The following is a 24,815-nucleotide window of genomic DNA, read 5'->3' as shown; positions in this document are numbered from 1 at the left end:
CTTAAGAATAGGTACCTTAAGATTAGGTACAGGGTGGCCAGAAATATCGGGTACCCCTAAAAAAGTTTTCTAACTAAATACTTCGGTTGGTCACAGTGAATGATAATAATGATAACACATGATTGGTTGTTGGACCGGAGAGATAACATTCCACCAATCATATGCATCTATTTCACGTTGCCAACCTATATTTTTAATGAAAAACTTTCTTAGGGGTACCCGATATTTCTGGCCACCCTGTAGAATCTGGTGTAAGATGTCCTAATGCTAAGTTACTTTTAACATAAGATTTAGTTATTGTAAAATGTTATGGATATATTAGATGTTAGATACTAATGTGTAAATGATGCTATGTATTCTTATTCTTACCAATACTCTTGCCCCACCCACAAGTTGTTGTGACTGGGGACATTCTTGATTTATTCATTTATAGTGCTAATTGATGTAATATTTTGTAATAGGCAATACTTACGTAGTTTTGAAAAATATGAAAAAATTGGCTTTAAAAGTGGGATGATTTTTTCAAGGTGGGCAAAGCTCATTAAAATTCGTTAAAATACCAACTTACGTTATTAATTGATTAATAAGCTCAATGCGATCTCAAAGTACATACTTACTAAGTACAATATAATTATAGCTGTTTTGGAAGATTTAACCAATAAGTTTATTCGTTTGTTTAATTTTGAGTTCGAAGTTTGTTTGAAAATCCAAGGAAAGAATTATTTCTACTTCATATTTAGGAAAATTAAGTGCAAGTGCGTAACTTTATTCATTATTTAGATGATTAATAATTTGCCAAGATAATTACACAAAAATTTCATGATCGTAGTTCTATGCTTATTTAGACCTACTTATTCATTTTCAAGTTTTTCTCTCAAAGCACCCCTCCCTCCCCCTCAATCAAAACCAACTCTTTCATCCTTAATATAGGTGGTACACCGTTTTCTGAATTATTGATAAAAATGTTTTAGTGAGGTTATCAGTGACTCAACTTTTCATGCTGGTTGTTCTGATTGGAATATGTACTGGTCGTCGGAGTAGTCATCAGGTTCGTCGAGGTTCTACTGGCCATGTTCCACCTTGTAAAAACTATGACAGGACGTTCTCAAGTTATGAGGAGTGTGATAAGGGGTGCGCAGATCACTGCGAAATGTTCCCCTGTAATGGATGGTGTCAGAATAACGGCGTATGCTTTTGTATTTCAAGATATTAATCCTTATTTTACGTTGTTTATATTTTGTTGGCGGAATATTTAAAAAATATACTTAATTACCGTGTTTTCATTTCAGCATTCATTATTTTTTTATTTGAAAGTACAACATAGGTACAGTCAAATGTTGAATAAATTCGACGATAGGATTATTATTTACATTAAATAATCCCTCTCTCCCCTCATACCCTGAAACGTGTGAATGACCAAGGAGACGGATTGAAACCTGAAAAATAAAATGAAAGGTAAACTTGTATTGAAATTCAGCAACCACAAATTGATGGGAATAGTTCATCAATCATAGACCCCGTTTCCTTGGCTGATATGAATCAAAAAAAGAAAAAAATAAGTAATTGTACCAACCGAATAACGTACGTACTATACCCATATTGTTTACATAGATATTTATTTCATCTCCTACGTCCTACCTAAAATAACGTGTCTATTAAAACGTTTGTCTGAAAGTGAAACAAGAAATAATATATTGCGAAGATTTCGACGATGAACGATGTAAAAAAAAAAGATGTCATATAACTTACCCTCAAATCTCAATCACATATCGGTTATCGTTTCGGAGTAAATTTTTTTCACCTCGTAGTATTTTTTTCCCATCTTGAAAACATATAAGATGAAGCGACGGCTGTAAAGATGAATAAGGTGGAGGTAAAAATGAAATACTCGTAAAAATTGATGATCTCATATTTCGTCGATATACGTACTATACGCACACAGGCGAGCAGAAAGCTAAGAGTAAGGGGAGAAGTGTTCGATTTTGCCAAAGTATAGAAAACGAGGATAATACCGGAGTTAAATGACACGCTACATTGAATCAATATCCTCTGCAATAAGGGCTGTTTTGGATTATTAAGTTGGATGAAGAAGCGGCGACGACGAGCTTTTCATAGGAAAATTGCATTTTCGTTAACGTAGTGGAAAATATTACCGCGAAAAAAAAAACGAAAAATCTGCACGAGCTGTTATAAATATTATGGTAAAAGCACCTATATACGTATGCGTAAGCCTATAGATGGTGTACTTATTTTGGAGATATTGTGTTTTTGGATTTCGAGATGTATTAATGATGAAGGGAAAGAGTAAAGTGAGAGGAATTATTTTAATTGAAAAAAAAGTATGAATGAAAATTTTTGTTAAAATAAAAGTTGAAATGTTCTGAAAATTACATCAAACCATGAATTACTTACTCTAACTTCGCAGTAGTTGATTACCGACCACCAAGAGTAAATTACTGAATTACTGAAATTTACTGTAAATTACTGAATTACTAAAATTTACTGTAAATTACTGAATTACTGAAATTTACTGTAAATTACTAAATTACTGAAATTTACTGTAAATTATTGAATTACTGAAATTTACTGTAAATTACTGAATTACTGAAATTTACTGTAAATTACTAAATTACTAAGATTTACTGTAAATGACTGAATTACTGAAATTTATTTTAAATTACTGAATTGCTAAAATTTACCAAAAATTACCACAATTTACCGTAAATTACGGAAATTTACTGTAAATTACCTATGAAATACGGTAATTACCATCATGTAGAGTAATTTACGAATCATTTCATTCACGTTCAGTAAACTAGGATTCTTGACTTATGAATATTAGCGACAATTCAAGAAAAATTACCACTACTTTAGAGTGAATTACCACCAATGTTGATTCGTGGTAATATCACGATTTTCAATATGCATTTTGCATTTCATTACCAAAAAATTACCATAAATGGTAAATTACTGACAATTACAAAAAGTTACTTGGAATGTACTGAAAATTTACAGTAAATTACTGAAAATTTATGGGTAATTTCTGACACTTCGAGGTAAGTTGCTCACAATTACCAATAATTAACAATCAGCGGTAAATTATCAATTATTTACGGTAAAACACGAACAATACACAGTAAATTACCATGGAAAATAATTAAAAGCGTGTTATGGAAAACAGAAACGGGTTAAAAACTGAAACGGAAACCAGTAAAACTGAAACTAAAAACTATAAACGGAAACTAAAAAAAGGAAAACTGAAACGAAAAATTTTAAACCAAAATTTAGGTATGTAATTTATTGTTTTGCTAAATTTTTGAAATACTCTAAATTTGATGTAAAAATAAGTGAAACTAAAACTAGAAACTGAAACTGAAAAGCTTTGTCGTCACTTATTTACCGTAAATTACCAACAATTTACGGTAAATTACTAATTATTTTCAGTAAATTACCAACAATGGCAACAATTTACAGTAAATTACCAACAATTTACAGTAAATTATCAACAATTTACGGTAATTTACCAACAATTTCCGGCAAATTACCAACAATTCACTGTAGATTACCAACAATTTACGGTAAATTACCAATAATTTAAGTTAAATTACCAACAATCTATGGTAAATTACCAACAAATTAACGGTAAATTACCAACAATTCACGGTAAATTTTCGATTATTTCTGGTAAATTACCATTAATTTACGGTAAATTACCAACAATTTACGGTAAATTACCAACAATTTACGGTAACTTACCAACAATTTACGGTAAATTACCAACAATTTACGGTAATTTGCCAGCAATAACGGTAAATTACTAACAGTCATACAGATCATTTATGGTAAATCTTTACTGACAGGTAACTTATGGTAAATTACTGTACAATACAGGTAATTTACCTCAACTTACTACCGATGAGAATGGCCCTCAATTTATCGTAAATTACCACTATATACCAAAAGTTTATGGTAGATGAATCACTTAGTTATTAGTACATGGAAGTTATTTGTGGATTTTTGATAATTTTTAAAAAATTCAATTTGAACCCAAAAAATGATGAAAAAAAATCAAAATTTTACCAAATTGACTTGGAAAGCTGAAATTTGGTTTGCAGCCTATTTTCGGTCTCGCGAGTCGATTGGTGATGGTTTCGAACCGTTCTGGAGCCTCCAGCATGGATTTCCGGATTCTCCAGTTTTTGAAAAAAAAACACTTCAAAATGGGTGGCAATGCCTATAAACTCGGATTAACCATCTGTATGACCCTTAAGTACAGTCAAATTGGGCACAAATTTTCAGAATATTTTCGCGTCGGTTCAAATCCAAAATTTTCTCCAGCGAATGAAAATTCATGGTCTGAGAACGTCTGAATGAAACTAGATGAGAATTTTTGAAACTCTCACTGCTTCAAAATAATAATTGTTTTTCAGTGTTTTTATATTTTCCAAATTACAATAGGTATTTCAGAATAATTTATAAGCTTGTATTGCTTCTAAATTAAGAAATTTCTAGTTGTTTTTCATAGTTTGCATTGTTTTAAAATTTACAAAATTTCAAATCGATTTCCCGAATTCCCCATCGCTACAATTTCATAAAGTTTTCAATAAATTTTCAGAATTTTGCATTGCTGCTGAGTTAGGAAATTTGCAATCAATTTTTAGAATTCACATCGACTCTAAATAGTCAAATTTTAAATAATTTTTCAGAATTCTTATTGTCTTTAAATTAAAAAATTTCAAATTCAATTTTCAAGTTCATATTGTCCACAAATTGTAAAACGTTTACTCAATTTTTGGAATTCACATTGCCTCCAATTTTTCAGAATTCTCATCTTCTTCATAAATATTACAATACTTATTTCATATAATTTTCAAGTTCACATTATCTGCAACTTACAGAACTTTTAATCAATTTTTGGAATTCTCAGCGTCAATGAAAACAAATTTTCATATTATTTTTTTTAGAATTTCCATTGTCTTCAAATTTATAAATTTTCAAACCAATTTTCAGAACTTGCTTTTTATTAAATTAAGAATTAAATCTTATAAAATACCGATGTTAAGAATTTGCATTGTCTATTACACGAAAAAAATATGGGTAATTTTCACAAAAAAATTTAACTGAATACTCACAATTAAGTACCAGATCCCATTCAATAATTTTTACTGTAATCCTATAGTAAAACTTATCATTTTAATAAATTTTGCTATAGGTACCAATAGTAAAAATCATTTTGTTTTAATAATTTTTACTAAATCATGATAATAAAAATTACATGTTTCAATTGTACAAAAATTAGTTTAATTTCTCATTTTGAAGTAATTTTTAAATTATAAGTAAAAAGTTAAAAATTATTCATGTCAAGTAATTCTTACTTTATACTTATGGTTATAGGTAGACAAAAAATTAATGAAATGAATTTTTAGTTAGCAAATGATATCATAATTCATAACTCAGTTTCAGCATTATTTTTGCCCCATTACCATGTACTACATAGTAACTCCAAAGCATTTACCTATCCAATTTTTCTACGAAAAATCCGTCACCTACCTACTTACCTCACGGGGATTCGAACCTGGGTCCCTAAATTTCCTATTCCTACTTACATGCCCTAACCACTCAGCCACAACTTTGCTACGAGGGTTAGGGCATTAAAATAATATATTTGTTTGGTAAACGCCCCACCAAACCACGCCCACTTGGAATTTACAGCTAACAGACTGGGGGTGTAACAGGGTACAATGAAACACAGCTGGTGATGGAATAGACTGGGGGTATAGCAGGGTACAATGAGTGGCAGGTGTTCTACAAGTCCCCTTTTCCCTTTTTTAGGATTTAATGCATTAAAATAATGAACTAAAATTGCAATTACTCAGCAATTACCCATCCGAATTGAATGAAAATTAATCTATTCCCTCCGCCTTAATGATTCTCAAATGGTGTCCAATAGGTACAAAAAACGGTTGGATAGCTTAAGAGAACATTCAGTTCCAATAAAATTTCATTTCTCAAAGCGAAACCAATAGTGTGCTACGCACACTAAAAAGCTGAAATGAGATTTTTGTACTCTATTTCTAACTTTCCCGAGTCGATTGATAATGGTTTCAAACCATTCTGGAGTCTCCAGAAATTTTTTCGATTCTCCAGTTTTTGAAAGAATGCATGTAAAAGTGGAGTGAAAAATGAAATTCAGCATCTATAATTTCAGATTTATCATCTTTGTGACCCTTTCAATGAAATTAGGCTCATATGTATTTTAAAAATCTTTTTGTGCTGGTTCAAATTTCTCCAGTGATTAGTTTTGAAAATTAGGAAAAGTTCACCGAAATTCGCTGGAGGCTCCAGAACAGTTTGTAACCATTACCATCATCAATCGACTAAGAATGTCAAATATAGGGTTCCTATGAATCAAATTTCAATTTTTTCGTTTAGGCGTTCTTGATCAATAATTTTTTTATTTAAAAGAAATCTGGAAAAATAAATTTTGAATTTGAACTGTCACGAAAAGATTTTGAAAATATTTGCCAAAGTCAATCGAAAGGGTTGACAATATGGTGAATTAGAGTTTATGGGCGCTGATTTTCTATATTACTTCGATTTCAGAATCAATCTACATAAAGAACTGAGTCAAAAAATATGAAAATGGAGTTAATTCACGTTCATTTTATGCAGTATTTCAAATGGTGTAATTAGGAGTAATTGAAATTCGAACAAATTATTTCATTTAATTAAAATTTTAGTAATTTACTCGTAGATTTATTTTGAAATCGAGGTATTATTACGAGTAGATACAAATTATGCAATACCCTTTCGATATATGGAAAGAGCACTATAATATGTACCTACTTATACAAATACCTACTTATTCTCACGTTGAAAATTCAACCAAAATTATTAGGTAGGAAATAATAAGTAAGCTATAATTCATTTTCATCGAACTTTCACCGAAAGATAAACCCTCCTCAGTTCCTTCGCTGCTTTTTCGATGTTTAACAAGAAAGAACACCGCGTTGATGAAGGGATAAAAAACGACGACGACGACGAAAAAAAAAATCCAAAATACTTTCACATTTTCCTCGCAATTGAATCTACGTTTCACGAGCTAGAAAAACGAAAGAAAGAGAGACGCTAAAAACGTAAAAATAATCGCTGTAATCCGAAAGAATTAAACGTCGAATTTATTTCAAAAAATATAAAGAAAGTTTTAAAAACACGCCAGAGGAGAAAAAAAAGCGCGCCAGTTGAGAGGGTAGAGTAATAGTAAAATCACGTCGAATATTTAATGCGGAAATGTTGTTTATTAAAATATCGTCACCCCAGCAGCATCATCATCTCACCAACGACGCTTATTTCTTAACGTAAAAAAAAACCTGCTCGGTAATGGTGTTAAAATTCTTGACAGCTGGGTCAAGAGAAAGACGAGAAAAAAATCCACTACGGAGTGCGAAAGTTTATAAGGGTAGATAATAATATTTAAAATTTCCATTAATGTATTTCGTTTCTTAATGGGCACCAAACTATTCGATAATTAGATTTTAATATCGCCAAACAACCGAAAGGGGGAGTAAAAAAGGACGAATATTGCGATGATTTTTTTCCCACTAGCACGATACAGTTGTGAAAGTCGAAGGTAAACAGAGATTGTGCGGGAATGGAAGATGTTGCAGTACGTATATTTTGTTGGTACTTGAGGAGTTGAGAACGACGTGCCTGCTTTGCCTTGGCGATAAAACGTGGCATTATTTCCAAGCTGCTAGGTTCGTAGGGTTGCGGATATTTGTGCCCAGAAGGAGCAATCAAAGCTTACCGAGTACCCCATTTTCGTTTCATTACCGAGTGCGTAGGTGTACCTCTAGAACCTCCTTTACCAAAAAAAAAAAAAATAGAGAGAAGAGGTTTTTACACTGTTCACATATTATATAAGACGAGATTTTCAAATTTTCTAGTACTCGAAATAGGTAGGTAAAGGTATACAAAAATACACTTTAAATTGTCCCTTTTTACCAACCCAGGAGGAGGGGAGGGTCTAACACACGTTCGACACTCGTTCGTCTTTTTTTATCGTCTCTAATTGACCACAACAAAAGCACGACCAAGGCGTCCAACTCGTCCGAGTGTTAAATTAAAAGCTCTCTAGGAAGAGTGTTTTTTGAAAATTTACTCTTCTCGCCTACAAAATACGAGTAACGCGAACACAAACCTCGTAAACATTGTACTCGTACTAGTACAACGTGGTGGGTAAATGTTTAATGGCGTTTACGTCCGAGATAAGTTTAAGAGAGGTTTTCCCTTTAATTATAGACTGGCCGGAGAATAATTAACTTGACCGTTGATAACGTTTAACACTGTCTAATCTCTTTTCACGGCATCTAGTACTACTTTCAAATTAGCCCATTTATTCCTTTGAGGGTTATTTTACAAGTTTCCTTCGCCGTACTCGTATTTAGAGCCCAGTTTACGATCTACGAGTACCCACCGTGTTCGCAATACACACCGCATAATTGACGGGCTAGGGACTGATTTTCAGGCCGAAGCTGTGGCTGTGCCGAATACTTGATACCGTACCAAAAGCGCGTGAAAATTTATAATATGATTTAGTAAGTAATTCGGGTCCGTTCAACTATTTGTCTAGACTAATTAAAAAAAGAACCGCGTAAATAAATCACCGTAGTTAATTCGTTCGGGTCTACTTTGAACTCGGGTGGCTTCTTTTTTTTTCGTTGCATTTGACGCTCGTTGCAGCGTAACGAATATTCAAACATTTAAAAAAAATACTTAGTTCAGTATTCAATACGAATTATTTTTGGGCCAGAAATTTAAAAAACAACAGCATTAAATTATTACTGTCACAAAAAAAAAATCAAATCGTAATTTCTTTCGAGATGAACATATTAGAGGAGAGAGGAAGGGGGGAGCATTCCAAGAAAGACTAAAAAATCAACATCTGGGTGAATTGGAATCGTAAGGCTTGATCGATCAGTGGGGGGGGGGGGGGGTCAGAAAATACGTCTCTCATTTGACGTTGACAAAAATGATCTTCAAGTTGAGAAAATTGAAAATTATGATTTTTTTTTCTCAAGTGAAATACATAAAATTTCACAAAGTTTCAAAGCATTGTAGAATAATTTATTACGAGCATCGTACAAGTACAATGTACATATAATTATTGTGCTACCTACCTGATTTCATTTTGAGAGAAAAAAGTTGGTGAATTTGTGGATTGACAGAAGAATAATGCGACAAAAGTTGAGAAATTTTATAGGGATTTTGCTAAAATGCAGCAAAATCTGCATAAAACATTTTAAAAACTACTCAAAAAACAGTTTGAAGCATTTTTGAAACTCTGTAAATCATCGAGAAGTGATGAAATTTATACGAAACTGGGCAGAAATTGCTCCAATAACGTTAAAAACATGCTGAATTAACAAAAACATCATTAAATATTAAATCGATGAAATATTATTCAAGTTTTACTGAAATTTCATCGATTTTATTGCTATTTAGTGTTTTTTACACCACTTTAACCGGTTTTCTCTACTTTTGAGCGTTTCATTTATTTTAATGCATTTTTTGTTTTTTGTTTTTTTTTTTTAATGTAACAGTGTGTTAAAAATCGTATTAGAGTTACTCTAATACGATTTTTAACACTTTTCGTGCAATTTGTTGAAATTCCATTATGTTTCATTAATTTTTAATAATGTTCATTTATTTTGACGCTTTTTTGTTTTTTTATATCATTTTAACATATAGTTCCTTTACCTACTTCTTAATGAATTTTCCGCCGATATCCCCCAATATTTCATCACTTTTTGGTAATTTTTTGTGTTTTTACTTTTTTTTTTTAACATGTTCAGAACACTTTTATGCAATTTTTCTCAAATTTTTCCAAACTTTATTACTTTTCGAAACAATTTTACCATATTTTTGTGTTTTCATATAATTTTACACCTATATTTAATCACTTTTTGATAAGTTTTAATCATTTTTATGATTTTTTTGTTTGTTTTTTTATGTGGTTTAACCATATTTGTAACACTCTACGTGCTATTTTCACCTTCAAATAATATCTCATTACTTTTTGGTTATTTTCATTTACTTTTACGTTTTTTTGTGTTTTTATTTTATTTTAACGTTTTTTATTCAAAATTTCTTCATGCTGATTTCATAAAATTTTACTGAAATAAATAGTCAATTTTAGTGAATTATTATTGATTTTAAAGTTTTGTTTGTGTTTTTCGTGCCTTATTATTTCGATATATTTTCAACACTAAATTTTTGCTAAAATATTCAACCTTAAATTTTATTGTTTGGAATTTTTGAACAACTCTGACCTGTTTTCTGTGCTTTTATTTTATGTGTATTTTCGAGAAATTCATGCTATGTTTCAGTGAAATTTCATCGCTTCTCAGCAATTTTTTTTATCTATTTTGACTTGTTTTTGTTTTTATGCATATTTTTAATAATTATGTTTTTAGCACTTTTTATTCAGCTTTCATTAAATTTTACTAAAATTCATTTTCTTTTTGATAATTTTTGTGCTTTTTATAATTTCAACGTTTTTTATGCAATTTTTTGAAAACTTTTACTTTAGGTAGGTAGTAGGTACCTACTACGTAGACACAGGGTGCCCAGAAATATCAAGTACCCCTAAGAAAGTTTTTCATTAAAAATATAGGTTGGCAACGTGAAATAGATGCATATGATTGGTGGAATGTTATCTCTCCAGTCCAACAACCAATCATGTGCTATCATTAATATCATTCACTGTGACCACTGACCAACCGAAGTATTTTAGTAGAAAACTTTTTTAGGGGTACTCGATATTTCTGGGTACCCTGTAGTTTTTATTGATTTTTAAAATTCAAGACACTTTTTTTGTTTTTTATGCAAAATTTTAACAATTTTTACTTAGGTAGGAAGTTTTATATTTTGACACTTTTTTGTTTTTATGCAAAATTTTAACAATATGTTTTCAACACTTTAAAAAAAAATGGGTACTAATATTTTGCACGACCAAAAAAACAAGTATCACGACGAGCATACGTAACGACCAAAAAGGCTGAATGAACGACAATCAAATATCAACTTTCACGCCAGGATAAAGCCCGACAGTAAAGTAGGTAGGAACGACGGAGGATGTAGTATGAGATAACAATAAACACGACTGCATAACATTATTCACGACGAACAAAAAATAATAAAATTTCACCCAAATTATCATGATTTCAAGAGATGAAAACCCAATTCACTGCTATTTTTAAAAATTTTAATGTTCCAATTTTAGTCTTTGTTTTACTCATCTGGCGAGAAAATGTACTAGTTTCAGTCTTTTTCTTCAACTTGTTCATCATTTTTGAAAGAGTACTGGAAAAAATATGATTTTTCACATAATTATTTCCAGCTGTTTTGACCAAAATTACGCAAAAAAAAAGTCACTGCAAAAAGGTCTTATAATTTTGTTTTTTCAAATGCATATGGATAAAAAAGGGAATGACTTAAAATTAAAAATATGATAAAAATGTTTTCCGAGACCCTGATGTGGACCTTCAATACACATTTTCAAAATTTCGAAAAAATAATTTCAAGTACCTTAAATCTGGATCGAAACTTTCAAATGCCAATTTGAAAAAAAATAATAGGCGTTCCATTGGGGCAGAAAAGGAAGAGGGGCCGACCCACAAAGGCTACAAAAGCCCTTCTACTTCAATGAATATTTATTCGTACTTGGTTTTTTAACCTTTTTTTTGTATTTCCAATCAAATTTTAGCATTTTTTAAATTTTTAATTTCGTCGGTAATATGTATTTTTCTGACTTTGAAATGTCGTCGTTGTTCGCCTTAAATGACAGGTGAAAGTAAGTAATAAAATGTTGTGAATTTATTTATTTGTTGTTGAATGACTTATCTCGTCGTGCGAAACCATTTTTGGTCGGGTAAACCTTTTTTGGTCGGGAATGCATTTTTCAGCCGTGAAACTTTGAAACGCTTGTCGTGATACTTGTTTTTTTGGTCGTGCGATTAAATGGCACCCAAAAAAAATTCCATTAATTTTTACTGAAATTTCATTTCTTATTTATTTTTTTTTTTTTATTTTCATTTAATGAGCCATATACAGCAACTTATCGGCTAGAGGCTCGTATTTGCGAGTGAAAAACTTAAAATTAGGTTATACAGGAAATAAAGATAAGTATGTACATACAATTTTAAATTTTTTTATCTAATTTTGTTGAGATTAGAAATTTAATTACTTCGTCTGTGCGAGAAGGGTTGTCAGAGAGGAGGACCTGTAGTTGGTTAGAACTTAGGTGTCTGGAGCGTTCATTCTGGTAGGAAGGGCAGTCTATTAGTAAATGAGCAATGTTTAGGGGGATGTTGTTGCATTCTGGGCATAACGGAGGAGGCTGTTTGAGGAATATGAATTGGTGAGTGAGAAGGGAGTGGCCAGTCCTGAGTCGCGTGAGAAGAACCTCAGATTTACGTTGATGTTGCTCAGAAGTTTTCCATAAAGATGTGGTGTTTTTAATGCTTTTGAGTTTATTTGAAACTTGGGACTTGAGACCATGAAGATTGAAATACTTCGTGCATTAGTCTTTTGGAATGGCGTTTCAAATCAGATAGAGGGATTGGTACGTTGGCAAGGGTAGGTGGAGGTGTGCCTGTTTGGCTGTTTTGTCTGCTAGCTCATTTCCTTGAATCTGGGAGTGTGAAGGTATCCAACATAGTATGGGTGTGTTATTTTGGAAGAGTTGAAGGAGTTCAATGATCTCAAGTGATAAAGGGTGTGAATATTTTGACCTATAGTTTTTTATTGATAAAAGAGCAGATAAAGAGTCAGTAAAAATTATGACATTATTTAAAGAAAAATCAAGGGAATATGAAATTGCAGATTTAATTGCATATAGTTCAGCAGTAAGGATAGTGCAAAGGGAGGAGAGAGCAATGGGGATAGATACATCGCCATGAATGATTGCACATCCAGTGAATTGTTGAGTTTTTGAACCATCAGTATATATATGACTGAATTCTTCGTACTTGTCAAGAAGGAGAAGAAAATGTCTTTTAAGTATGATGGAGTTGGTGTGATTTTTGTTAAATTCTGTCAAGGATAGGTCAATAATAGGCAGCGTTGTGAAAACGAAATGTTTTCGTTTTCGTTTTTCGTTTTCGTTTTGATTTTTGGAAAAATTTCGTTTTCGTTAAGTTATTTTTTGTTTGGTTATTAAAAATAACGTTTTCGTTTTGTTTAACGTTTTTTTTCGTTATTCTTTATTTTCCTCAAATTTGGCCAATTTCAGTGATTTTTAAAAAAAAAATTAGGAAAAGAGCAACATTAAAACAATTGAAAACGTGAAAATTATGCAGAAAACTGATAATTTATCCCCAATAATAAAAATGTTCGAAACGTTTTCTCATTTTTTCGAAGTTGCAGGTCCATTTTTCGACATTTTTGAGACCTATTTCCAGTTTTTGAAGGAAAGAAATTGATAACTAAAAAAAACGAAATCCATTTCGTTTTATGATAAATATCGTTATAATATATTTAACGTTTTCGTTTAACGTTATGTCTCTATGAGCCTAAAAAATATCGTTTTTTTTCGTTTTTCGTTTTCGATAAAATAACGTTTTCACAACGCTGATAATAGGGTTAAAAGATTGCCAAGGTGGGATAGGGTTTACTAACAAGTGGTGTATTTTAATGATATTTTCTTCAATTTGTTGGAGAAAAGATTGGAATTTTACAGATAGTGAATGTATAGGAATTATATATTCCAACTTTAAGTTGAAGTCAGGGTTTGATTTTATGCCCAAGTATGTTGATGTGGAAATATATTGTCTATGTATGTCAAGTGGGCATTCAGAAGCATCATTAAGAAGGCTTACAGTGGGGGTAGTTCTAAAGGCTCCAGTGGAAATTCGGACAGCTGTATTTTGAATAGTGTTTAGCCTGGGTAGGCGACTATCAGGGGCATTAGTATAGACAGAACATCCATAATCTAAAATTGGTCTGATGAGTGTGCGGAATAGTTTGAGTAAGGTATGACGATCAGAACCATAAGAAGTGTGTGAAAGTTTCTTGAGCAGATTCATTTTTTTGAAGCATTTGGATCTAATTTCTTCTATATGAGAGGACCAGGAGAGGTTATTGTCAAAGATGATACCCAAGTATTTAACAGAGGGAAGGGTTGGAATTGGAGTATTATTGAAGTGTATGTTTATTTCATGGGCACATTTATTTCGTTTGCAAATATGCAGGGCAGCAGATTTAGACTGAGAAAATTTCAAACCATTTTGTTGTGACCATGATAGCAGCTGGTCTGTGGCTTGTTGTAGTAGAGATTCACCAAGTTCTATGTCATTACAAGATAAAGAAATGTTGAGGTCATCAGCAAATAAAGCTTTTTTGATTGGAGAGGGAATAGCTTCAGTGAGGTCATTAATTCCTACAATGAACAGAGTTGGGCTCAAAACAGCACCCTGAGGAACTCCATTGACAAGAGAATATTCATCAGAGATTTCACTTGAAATTTTAACTCTGAAGTGTCTATCTTTTAAAAAGTTGGCTATAAAGTGCAATAGGTTACCTTGGATGTTCCATGAGTGTAATGTTTTAATAATTTTAAATTTCCAAATAGTATCGAAGGCATGACTAATGTCATAGAAAACTGATGGGAAATGGGTTTTATTCTTTCTAGATTTGTTGATTTCAGAGTTAATGAAGGCTAATTGATGAAAAGTTGATCTAGAGGAGCGGAAACCACATTGAGATGGGGATAGTTTTTTGGTTGATTCAAGGATCCATAAGAGGCGCCTGTTTATAATTCTTTCAAATAGTTTGCAGAGGTTGGAAGTCAAAGAGATTGGGCGATAGCTGTTGATATCAAATGGGTTCCAGGTTTCAAGAGAGGTAGAACTATTGCAGTTTTCCAGCAATTAGGAAAAGAATGAGATGTCCAGATTTGGTTGAAAATTTCCAATAGTAAGAGGGTCACATTTTCTGGTGCATTTTTAATAAATTGTAAATGAATTAAATCAGCACCTGGGGCTGAGTTTCTAGCTGAAGAGAGAGCTGTGTTAAATTCATCAATGCTAATGGGGGAATTATAAGGTTCATGTGTAGCATCATCAATATGAAGGGTAGGTTCATTGTTTAGTTTATAATTGAGGAAGTTCTGATCAAGAGCTTCATCACTAGAGGTTTTAGCAAACATCTGGGCAAAAGCATTAGAAATAGTGGTGGGGTCATAAATTGAGCAATTGTCCAATTTGATACATGTTGGAGAGGGGTTGAAATTTTTGGAGCCAAGTTTTTTAATAGCTGACCATAGTTTACTAATTGGAGTTTTATAATTTATATTTGAGATAAAGTTCCTCCAGGAGGATTTCTTTGCTTGTTTTATAATGTATTGAGCCTTAGCTCTTAGTCTGCGGTAGTTAATGAGGTTGGTTTCAGAAGGATAATTTTTCAATAGTTTCAAGGCTTTCCTACGATTACGAATGGCTAAGGCACATTCTTCAGTCCACCAGGGGACACTTTTTCATTTGAATGGATGAATTTTTGGAATTGATAGTTCTGCAAAGTGTAGAATATATTTGCAAAAATTGTCAACAATAACATTTATGTCTTGACTGAGGTCTATAATAGGGAAATTTAGGCATAGCTCTTTGAAAGCTGACTAGTTTGCTTTTTTAAAATCCCATTTAGAAGATGGGTTTTCATTGTGGTTGTTTGGAAGTGAGGAGTCACTATATTGAATGAGTTGTGGTACATGATCACTGCCTGAAAGATCATCATTATAAAATACTTGAAGAGAGTCACATAAAGATGAGGAGCCTAGAATCATGTCAATTGTTGACCAGAAATTATGAGATGGGCTGAAGTGAGTAGGTTGATCAATATTGAAAAGGGCTATGTTATCTTTATCTAGGATTTGTTCTAATATTTTGCCTTTACTATTTGAGTACATACTCCCCCAAAGGAGGCTATGACAATTTAGATCACCAGTGATGAGGAAGGGTGAAGGTAACTGTTCTATGATTGATTTAATTTCTTCCTTTTGTACAGATAGACTTGGGGGTAGGTAGACACAGCATAGAGATAATGATTTTTTGCCAAAGTGTAAGGAAACTGCAAGAGCTTGTAAAGAAGTTTGAAGTTGAATTTGAGAGTGATTTATGGAATTTTTGTCCTTTTTGATACGTTTTGTGCTTTTTATTGTTTCAACATTTTTATGCAATTTTTTGAAAAATTTTAGTTAGATAAAAAGTTTTCATTGATTTTTAAATGTTTTTTTTTTGTTTTTGAATTTTTATTACCTTTTGATTATGTTTGTGCTTTTTTTATGTGTGTATTTTTACCCATATCTTGTTAAGTTGATGACAATTCATTTATTTCACATTTTAGATGACCTGTGTTTTATGGTAAATGGCTGGTAATTAACGGTAAATGACCGGTAATTCGTGTTAACTGGCTGGTAATTGTGGTAAATGACTGGTAATTTAGGGTAAATGGTAAGTAATGAACGGCAAATTACTGGTAATTATGGTAAATGACCCGTAATTTACAGTAAATGACGAGAAATCAACGTCAAGTGATTGATAATGATGGTAAATTATCGGTAGTTTATGGTAAATATCCGGTAATTTACCATAAATGGCAAGTAAGGAATGGTAAATGATCGGTAATTATGGTAAACAATCGGTAATTATGGTAAACAATCGGTAATTTCTGGTAAATAGCCAGTAATTCATGGTAAATGGCAAGTAATTAACGGCGTATGATCGGTAATGATGGTAAACGACCGGTTATTATGGTAAATGGTTGGTAATTATGGTAAATGACCGGTCATTATGGTAAAATACCGGTAATTATGGTAAAAGACAGGTAATTATGGTAAATTACCGCCAATTTGTGGTAAATTGTTGGTAATTGACGGTAAATGGCAAGTAATGAACGGAAAATTGCCGGTAATTTACAGTAAACGACGAGAAATTAACGACAAGTGATCAATAATGATGATAAATTACCGGTAATTTACCGTAAATGGCAAGTAATAAACGGTAAATGATCGGTAATCATGGTAAAGGACCGGTAATTATGGTAAATGACCGGTAATTTGTGGTAAATTGTCGGTAATTTACGGTAAATGGCAAGTGATGAACGGCAAATGACCGTTAATTTAGGGTAAATGGTCGGTAATTTACGGTAAAAGGCCAAATATTCATGCGAATCGTCTTTACTTGCTGTAATATGAATTCTTAAATAATTTAAATCCATTGCATCGCATATGATTATTTGAAACCGCAACTGATTTTCTCGTGATTTTTGTAATGCTTGTCCGAGACAACTTGTACCTAGATCACTTATCGATACCCTTCCAACGTACATATCGCATCGCTCTTTATAACCTCCTCGTAAGAATATGTTGAGATACACTTACTAAACACGCCATAAAACTCGACCGATTAGTGGGAAAAAAATCTCGAAGCATAAGGAAGAATTTCCAACAACACCCCTTCCGATCTTCTCGGTGTTCGCATTTCCAACATCGTCGTTTGTAGATAAGTAATCACTCCAGCGTAATAATAATTTTCGCTCGTCCAATAAACGACACGAGTATTACGTTGCTTTAATACCGCTAGACGGTAAAATATATTCGACAATTCGTTTTGGGAAATAAAAGCTCCCATAAACATATATTGGACATAAGGCAGCGGCGGCGACTGCGGCGGCGGCGGCGGTCGTGTAATATATATAAAATGAAGACGTATCCAGCTCGTATAGAGAAAAATAATGTGTGTGAATAAGAAAGAGTAGTATGACGACAAACAGGAAAAAATACTTTGGAAAGAGGTGGCCTTCTCTTGTTCGTCGATGCAGATTAGTATAGTAAATTACTAATTTAAAAATCAGCTGCCAAACTGCAGCACGTAGAATTTATTAGGAATGAAGAATAAAGAATATGAGGATCTATTTTTACGATGAGTCGATGAATTAGCGATGTACGCGAGTATTTTATGGTAAGAAAAAGGGGTAAGTAAAATAGATATAGAGAGAGAGACAGATGCGCGCTTTTAGAGCCTTTTATTAATGTAGTGCTGCGGTCGTGACGCGGAATCAATAGATAGCTATTTTGGATCTATGCCAGAGATATATGTCAAAGCTAACTTTTACCGATAAACTTGCCCTAATATCCCACTGTCTTACATATAGGCTACATACGCACATACGTGCCCATCAATACGACACGAAGACTTTATAATAATAAATTAACGACACCATCGTCATATCCTATAGATAGGAGAAAAAGCTGCGATGAGAGGGCGCCAGTTTCGTGTGTTAATTGCTCTTTGTCGACTCTCTCGCACTATACTTAATAACGGCGTTAAAAATAATTGTCATTGGGAGATTACGAATTGTGTTTAACGATGAGATGACGATATACTACAAGTTTGAATCGCAATTAAAACATTTTATTCGACGAGACGTGAGACGATGGAATCTGATTGAGGTAATTTTCAATTAAAACTAAAGACATCGAAAGCGCGTCTTATCGCCGATCAAGTACCCAATATAATAGTATACAATGTTACGAGTAGGTACATTCGGTAAATTAAAATCATTAATCGAGACTCGAGTCGAGTCAACGAGAGAATTACGACGAGCAGAGCTTAGGGGATGATACACAATAGAGGTAGATTTTGGACGAAAATTACAACACGGTTTATACTCCTTAGAAGATAGATACACGTACATATAACAAGAACAAAAACATCAATGTCCTGTCCGTGCAACTATCGCCGATCCCTAGCGTATTGCTATAGGAATTCATTTAGATGATTGAGTTCTCGAATCCTTCTGAAATTTAGCTCGAGCTCGAAAATGAAAAGCAAAATTCTAGCGAGTTTTTTTTCTCATCCCTGCTCCAACCCTACCTACCCTTATAGTATAGTCAGCCTGTAGAGTAATTCATCTGGACGAAGAATAGCCTCTTTACATTACATTGTGTTGAATTCCGGTATTGTTATCGAATAATTTGCGCTTCTGTAGTCGATGTTCTTGTACTTTTGTAGAATATTACGTACAGCAGAGTTAGAAAAAAAAAAAACACCAAATTAACTACATAGCTAGGCAGTATACCGAGTGTCCCGTTAAGATAACGTTGTTACAATACGGTTATTATAGTTTTCGAAATGGTATCGGTGTAATGATACCTTCTCGTACCGGAGATGCCATTATAATACGAAAGAAGCTTAGTTTGAAAATCGCTGATAGATGGATTATAGTATGCTTCATGCTACCCCTCGTGGTGTTCATTCGTCGCATACGCCAGACTACACTCGAATATCGTATAAATTCGCTCAATTATAAAATATTATAGTATACGTAGGAAGGTATAGTGGGCTACCATTCATAAAGCATGGAAATCCTATCACGTATTCTTTATTGGTGTGGTGGTAGCGGAACGGAATGTGCAGGAAGTTATGGGGGGGGGGAGGGAGAAGGGTGGAAAGAAATCTTTGTTTTTGTGAGAAGTTGGTTAATTGTTGTTTCGAGGAAGTTTTATGGAGTAGGGAGAGAGGAAATTGAAGAAAATGGGATGCAGAGAGGGAGGGAGAAGAGGATGAGTTTTTTTGTGATCTGGAATTTTGCTTATTTTCTTAACAGGATTTTTTGTCTTTATGAATTTTTCTGCTTCTGTTGATATTTTTCCCAATTTTTTTTTAGGTGTTTTTAATCAAGTCCCAACAAACTGATTAATTTTTTCGAGTTGAGAGCTTTTTGAAGCTATGAACGTCTAGTAGAGTGGAAAGGAGTTGTGCGCCAGGAGGATGAGTAAAAACTAGTTACATTCGAATAGGTGAAAAATTTCATGTTCTTTCATTTTTTTTTCTTTGTTTTTTTTTTGTGAGAACCTTGATTTTTTCTGATTCTTTTTTGTTATTTAAAAACAAAATTTTAATGAATTTTTTAACACGATGAATCACAGAAATAACTAAAAATAAAATTGTTTGGGGTTAAATTTCTAATCAGTGGAATGTGATTTATTTTCTGAAAAATGCTATACTATCAAATTGATTGTTGGTAATGAAAAAATTGAATAGGTAGCGAGAAAAATTATTTTTAGAAATTTTCAATTTTTATTGCGTTTTTTAAATTGAAAAAATTTTTAAAATTGATTTCGATTGTAAAAATTAAAACAAAATCAAAAACCGAAAAAAACATAGTAAATAATGACGTAAATAAAACAGAAAACTGACAAGGGAACCTCTTGAGGTGTCACACACCGATTTGAACGGGACCACGATTTTTGGAAAGAGCATAGTCTAAAACCCCAAAAGCCAAATTTTCAGCTGCCCAAGTTCATTTTTCGATTTTTGGCGAATTTTTGAAAATTCAAAATTGACTTGGCGATTTATGCTTTTTTTAAAAAAGTACGTACTTGATCAATAAAAATGATCAAAAGAAGTCCCAAAACTAATATTAATTACTCAAATCCAAATTTCACCATTTCCAGCCATTCTGGAGCCTCCAGCAGGGTTTTCCAATTTCTCCAGAATTTTGAATTTGCTCCAGAAGGCGTGAATATGAAGTTGGGCAGCTAAAAATCGAGTTGTGTACTACACTCGACCTGTTTAACGAGTTTATCCACATTTGAGCCGATTTTGAGAGTGACACCTCAAAAGTGGCTTTTTGACCAGCTTTTTTCAAAATTAAAAAATCTAAAAAAATCAAAAGTTTCCCATTTGTGTGGAAATTTTTGGAATTCACGCGAATCGCTGTATTTTGTCCAAAACTAACTCCCCAAATCCAAATTTCACAATTTCCAGCCATTCTGGAGCCTCCAGCGAGATTTTTCAATTTCTCCAGAATTTCGAATTTGCTCCAGAAGGCGTGAATATGAAGTTGGGCAGCTAAAAATCGAGTTGTATATTACACTCGACCTGCTTAACGAGATTATCCACATTTGAGCCAATTTTGGGAGGGACACTTCCAGCCATTCTGAAAATTCTAGAGAAATTTAAAAATCACGCTGGAGGCTCCAGATCGGTGGGAAATGACGGAATTCGGTCTCGGGAGGTTAGTTGTAAACAAAATACAGCGATTCGCGCAAATTTCAAAAATTTCCTCGCAAACGGGAAACTTTTAATTTTTTTGGATTTTTTATTTGAGAAAAGCTGATCAAAAAACCTCTCTTGAGGTGTCACTCTCAAAATCGGCTCAAATGTAGATAAACTCGTTAAACGGGTCGAGTATAATATACAACTCGATTTTTAGCTGCCCAACTTCATATTCACGCCTTCTGGAGCAAATCCAAAATTCTGGAGAAATTGAAAAATCTCGCTGGAGGCTCCAGAATGGCTGGAAATTGTGAAATTTGGATTTGGGATGTTAGTTGTGGACAAAATACAGCGATTCGCATGAATTCCAAAAATATTCACACAAACGGTCATCTTCTGATTTTTTTTGATTTTTTAATTTTGAAAAAAGCTGGTCAAAAAACCACTCTTGAGGTGTCACTCCCAAAATTGGCACAAATGTGGATAAACTCGTTAAACAGGTCAAGTATGATACACAACTCGATTTTTAGCTGCCCAACTGCATATTCATGTCTTCTGGAGCAAATTCAAAATTCTGGAGAAATTGAAAAATCGCGCTGGAGGCTCCAGAATGGCTGGAAATCGCGAAATTTGGATTTGTGGGATTAGTTGTGGACAAAATACAGCGAATCGCGTGAATTCCAAAAATTTCCACACAAAATGGGAAACTTTTGATTTTTTGGATTTTTTAATTTTGAAAAAAGCTGGTCAAAAAGCCACTTTTGAGGTGGCACTCTCAAATTCGACTCAAATGTAGATAAACTCGTTAAACATGTCGAGTGTAATATACAACTCGATTTTTAGCTGCTCAACTTCATATTCACGCCTTCTGGAGCAAATTCAAAATTCTGGAGAAATTGAAAAATCGCGCTGGAGGCTCCAGAATGGCTGGAAATTGTGAAATTTGGATTTGGGTAATTAATATTAGTTTTGCGACTTATTTTGACCATTTTTACTGATCAAGTACGTACTTTTTAAAAAAAGCATAAATCGCCAAAAACAGTCAATTTTAAATTTTCAAAAATTCGCCAAAAATCGAAAAATGAACTTGGGCGGCTGAAAATTTGGTTTTTGGGGTTTAAGACTATGCTCTTTGCAAAACTGAAAAGTGAAATTAAAAATTTTGAGAATAAAATCGAGAACTGAAAATGAAATTTGAAAACTCTAAACATTGAATCGACCTCAAACAGAATTAAAATCTAAAAACTGTATCGGAAATTTTAAAAATGAAATCAGAATGTGAAATAGAAGAGTTGGAAACTCCCGAAAATGACATTAGAAACTGTTAATGAAACCGAACGTTCTGGAAATGACATTGAAAATGCTGAAAACCCACAAGAACATGAAAGGAAACATGATATAAAAGTATGTAATAAATTCTCAACATTAAATAGAAAACATGAAATTAATAAGTAATTGAATTATGAAAATAAAACTGAAAACTAAAAATTAAATTAACAACTGAAATTAAATCGAGAATGCTGAAGAAAAAAAAACGAAAATCGAAAATGATAGTGATATGAAATTGAATCAAAAACATAAAACAAAATCGAATCGTGAAAATGAAATTTACACTGAAAATGGAATTTGAAATTTGAAAAAAATCGAACACTAAAAACGAAATGCAAAATTCTGAGCATGATTGAATATACTGGAAATGTATCTTGTACAAATATAATAAGTACCTATAAAGTGTTGCTTTTGATTCTGAAAATAAAAAAAAAAAATGAAATAAGAAATTGAAACTTTTAAAAATGAAACTAAAAACTGAAATTTGAATTAATAATTATGAAAACAAAACTGGCGAAGTTATAATTCTCATTTCTCAAAAATTAAAAATAAAATTGGAAACTGAAAATGAAATGAATTAAAATTTTTAAAAATAGAATCAAAAATTGAAAATTGAAAATCGAATTGAAAATATTCTGAAAATGAAATCAAAATTTGAAAATAAAGTTGAAAAATAAAATTGAATATTCTGAAAACTAAACTGAAGTTTGAAAATGAAATTGAACATTTTAAAAACAGAATTTAAAACGTGAAAACTGAAAAAAAAAAAAATTGAAAATCAAACTGATAAGTATTAATGATTTTTAACATTGAATTCGAAGTACAAACCAAAAACTGAAATGAAATTGAATAGATACATTCATATTCCGAATAAAAACTGAAAATTGAATGTAAAATTCTGAAAAATATGAAATTGATAATTTTCAAAACTTGAAAATAGAATTCAAAAGTGTAGGTAAACTAAATAGAAAATATGTACTGCAAACGACACCATAATCTGAAAATAAAATTGGAAACTAAAAATGAAATAGGTACCTACCTATGTAGGTAAATTGTAAATTCTGAACGTAAAACTGAAAATTGAATTGAAAACTTTAAAAATGAAACCAAAAACTTGAAGTTCAAAAACGAAATTAAAAAGTCTAAAAATGTAATCAAACCCTGGGAAAAAATTTGAAAACGGAAAATTAGGTTGAAAATTCTAAAGACAAAATTTACAAGGTCAAAACTGAAATAAAAATTGAAAATTCTGGAAACCAAACAGATAATTCTCAACATTGAATCGAAAGCATGAACCAAAAACTGAAAGTGGAATTGGAAAATAAAAATATGAAATTGAAAATTAAATCAAAAATTGGAAATTGAATCGAAAATTGAAAATAAAATTTAAAAATTCTGAAAATAAAACCAAAAAATGAAAATAGAATTCAAAACTGATATTGAAATTAAAAAATCGGAAATTCTGAGAAAATGAAACTGATTATCTTAAAGTTGAATTGAAAACATAAAACTTGAATTTGAAAATTGAAAATAAAACTGAAAATAATATTATAAATACGTAACAACAATTTAAAATTCAACTTAGATCTAGATTTTATAGCTGGATTTTGTTCATCTTTTCAGTTTGCTCTTTTTTCTCAATTTTCAATTAATTTCAACTTCCAGCTTTGGAATTCCGGCTTTGATCTTCGACTTTTTCATGGCGAATCAGAGCTTAAACTAAATTTGAGGTAGATATCTAGGTAGAAGATATGTACTTACGTATCTACAAGAAATTGATTTTTTTTTTGGAAATTTAAATTTTTATCCGAATTTTAAAATGTAAATCAAGTTTGCCGAGCAACAAAAAAAAAAAAAAAAAAAAAAAAATAAGAACTTTAAGACCTAAAATTTTAGCCAGGTAGCTTCTCAGGAATTGTTTGATTTTTGAATAAATGTTTTTCAATTGTGTTTCCTGAAAACTTGAAAAAGTGGATTTAGTCTCTTTATATTTTCACCGAATAAATTCTTTATCATTATGTACCAGAAAAGTAGCCAAATACCGAAATTCTCGACCCCATTTTTCTCGTTTAAATCACATCGCTGCTTCAGCGTTAAATACCTACCAAATATTTGGCTTAGAAAAAGGCTGTCGTCGTATATTGACCAAGATGATCGGAATTTTCACGGAGAATTTCACGCTGATAATAATTATTCGTCGCCGCCAAAAAGGGGACAAATGTACGCTTATTCGCGACAAATTCCATCATCATTTATCACATTATAATTATACTATGTGAGGCGTATAGGACAACGCCAGATTAAGCTTATAATACGGTGGTAGATCCATAGTATTTTGTTTTGACGTACACCTAACACGTGTTTGCGTTTTAGGAAGTGAACCAGCATCATCGGTTAGTGTCTGACGATGGAGACGATAGCAGATCG

General features: G+C 32.2%; 1 long non-coding RNA gene across 1 annotated transcript; it reads left to right on the top strand.

The window, feature by feature from the left end:
- The first annotated feature begins 308 nt into the window (after positions 1-308).
- Positions 309-1,283, top strand: LOC135847722 (uncharacterized). The gene is made up of 2 exons (XR_010559220.1): positions 309-755; positions 972-1,283. It is a non-coding gene; the product is annotated as an uncharacterized LOC135847722 (long non-coding RNA).
- The last annotated feature ends 23,532 nt before the right edge of the window (positions 1,284-24,815 follow it).

The sequence above is a fragment of the Planococcus citri genome, chromosome 5 (genome assembly GCF_950023065.1).
Source record: "Planococcus citri chromosome 5, ihPlaCitr1.1, whole genome shotgun sequence".
Taxonomy (NCBI): Eukaryota; Metazoa; Arthropoda; class Insecta; order Hemiptera; family Pseudococcidae; genus Planococcus; species Planococcus citri.
This window is presented reverse-complemented; position numbering and strand designations above follow the sequence as displayed.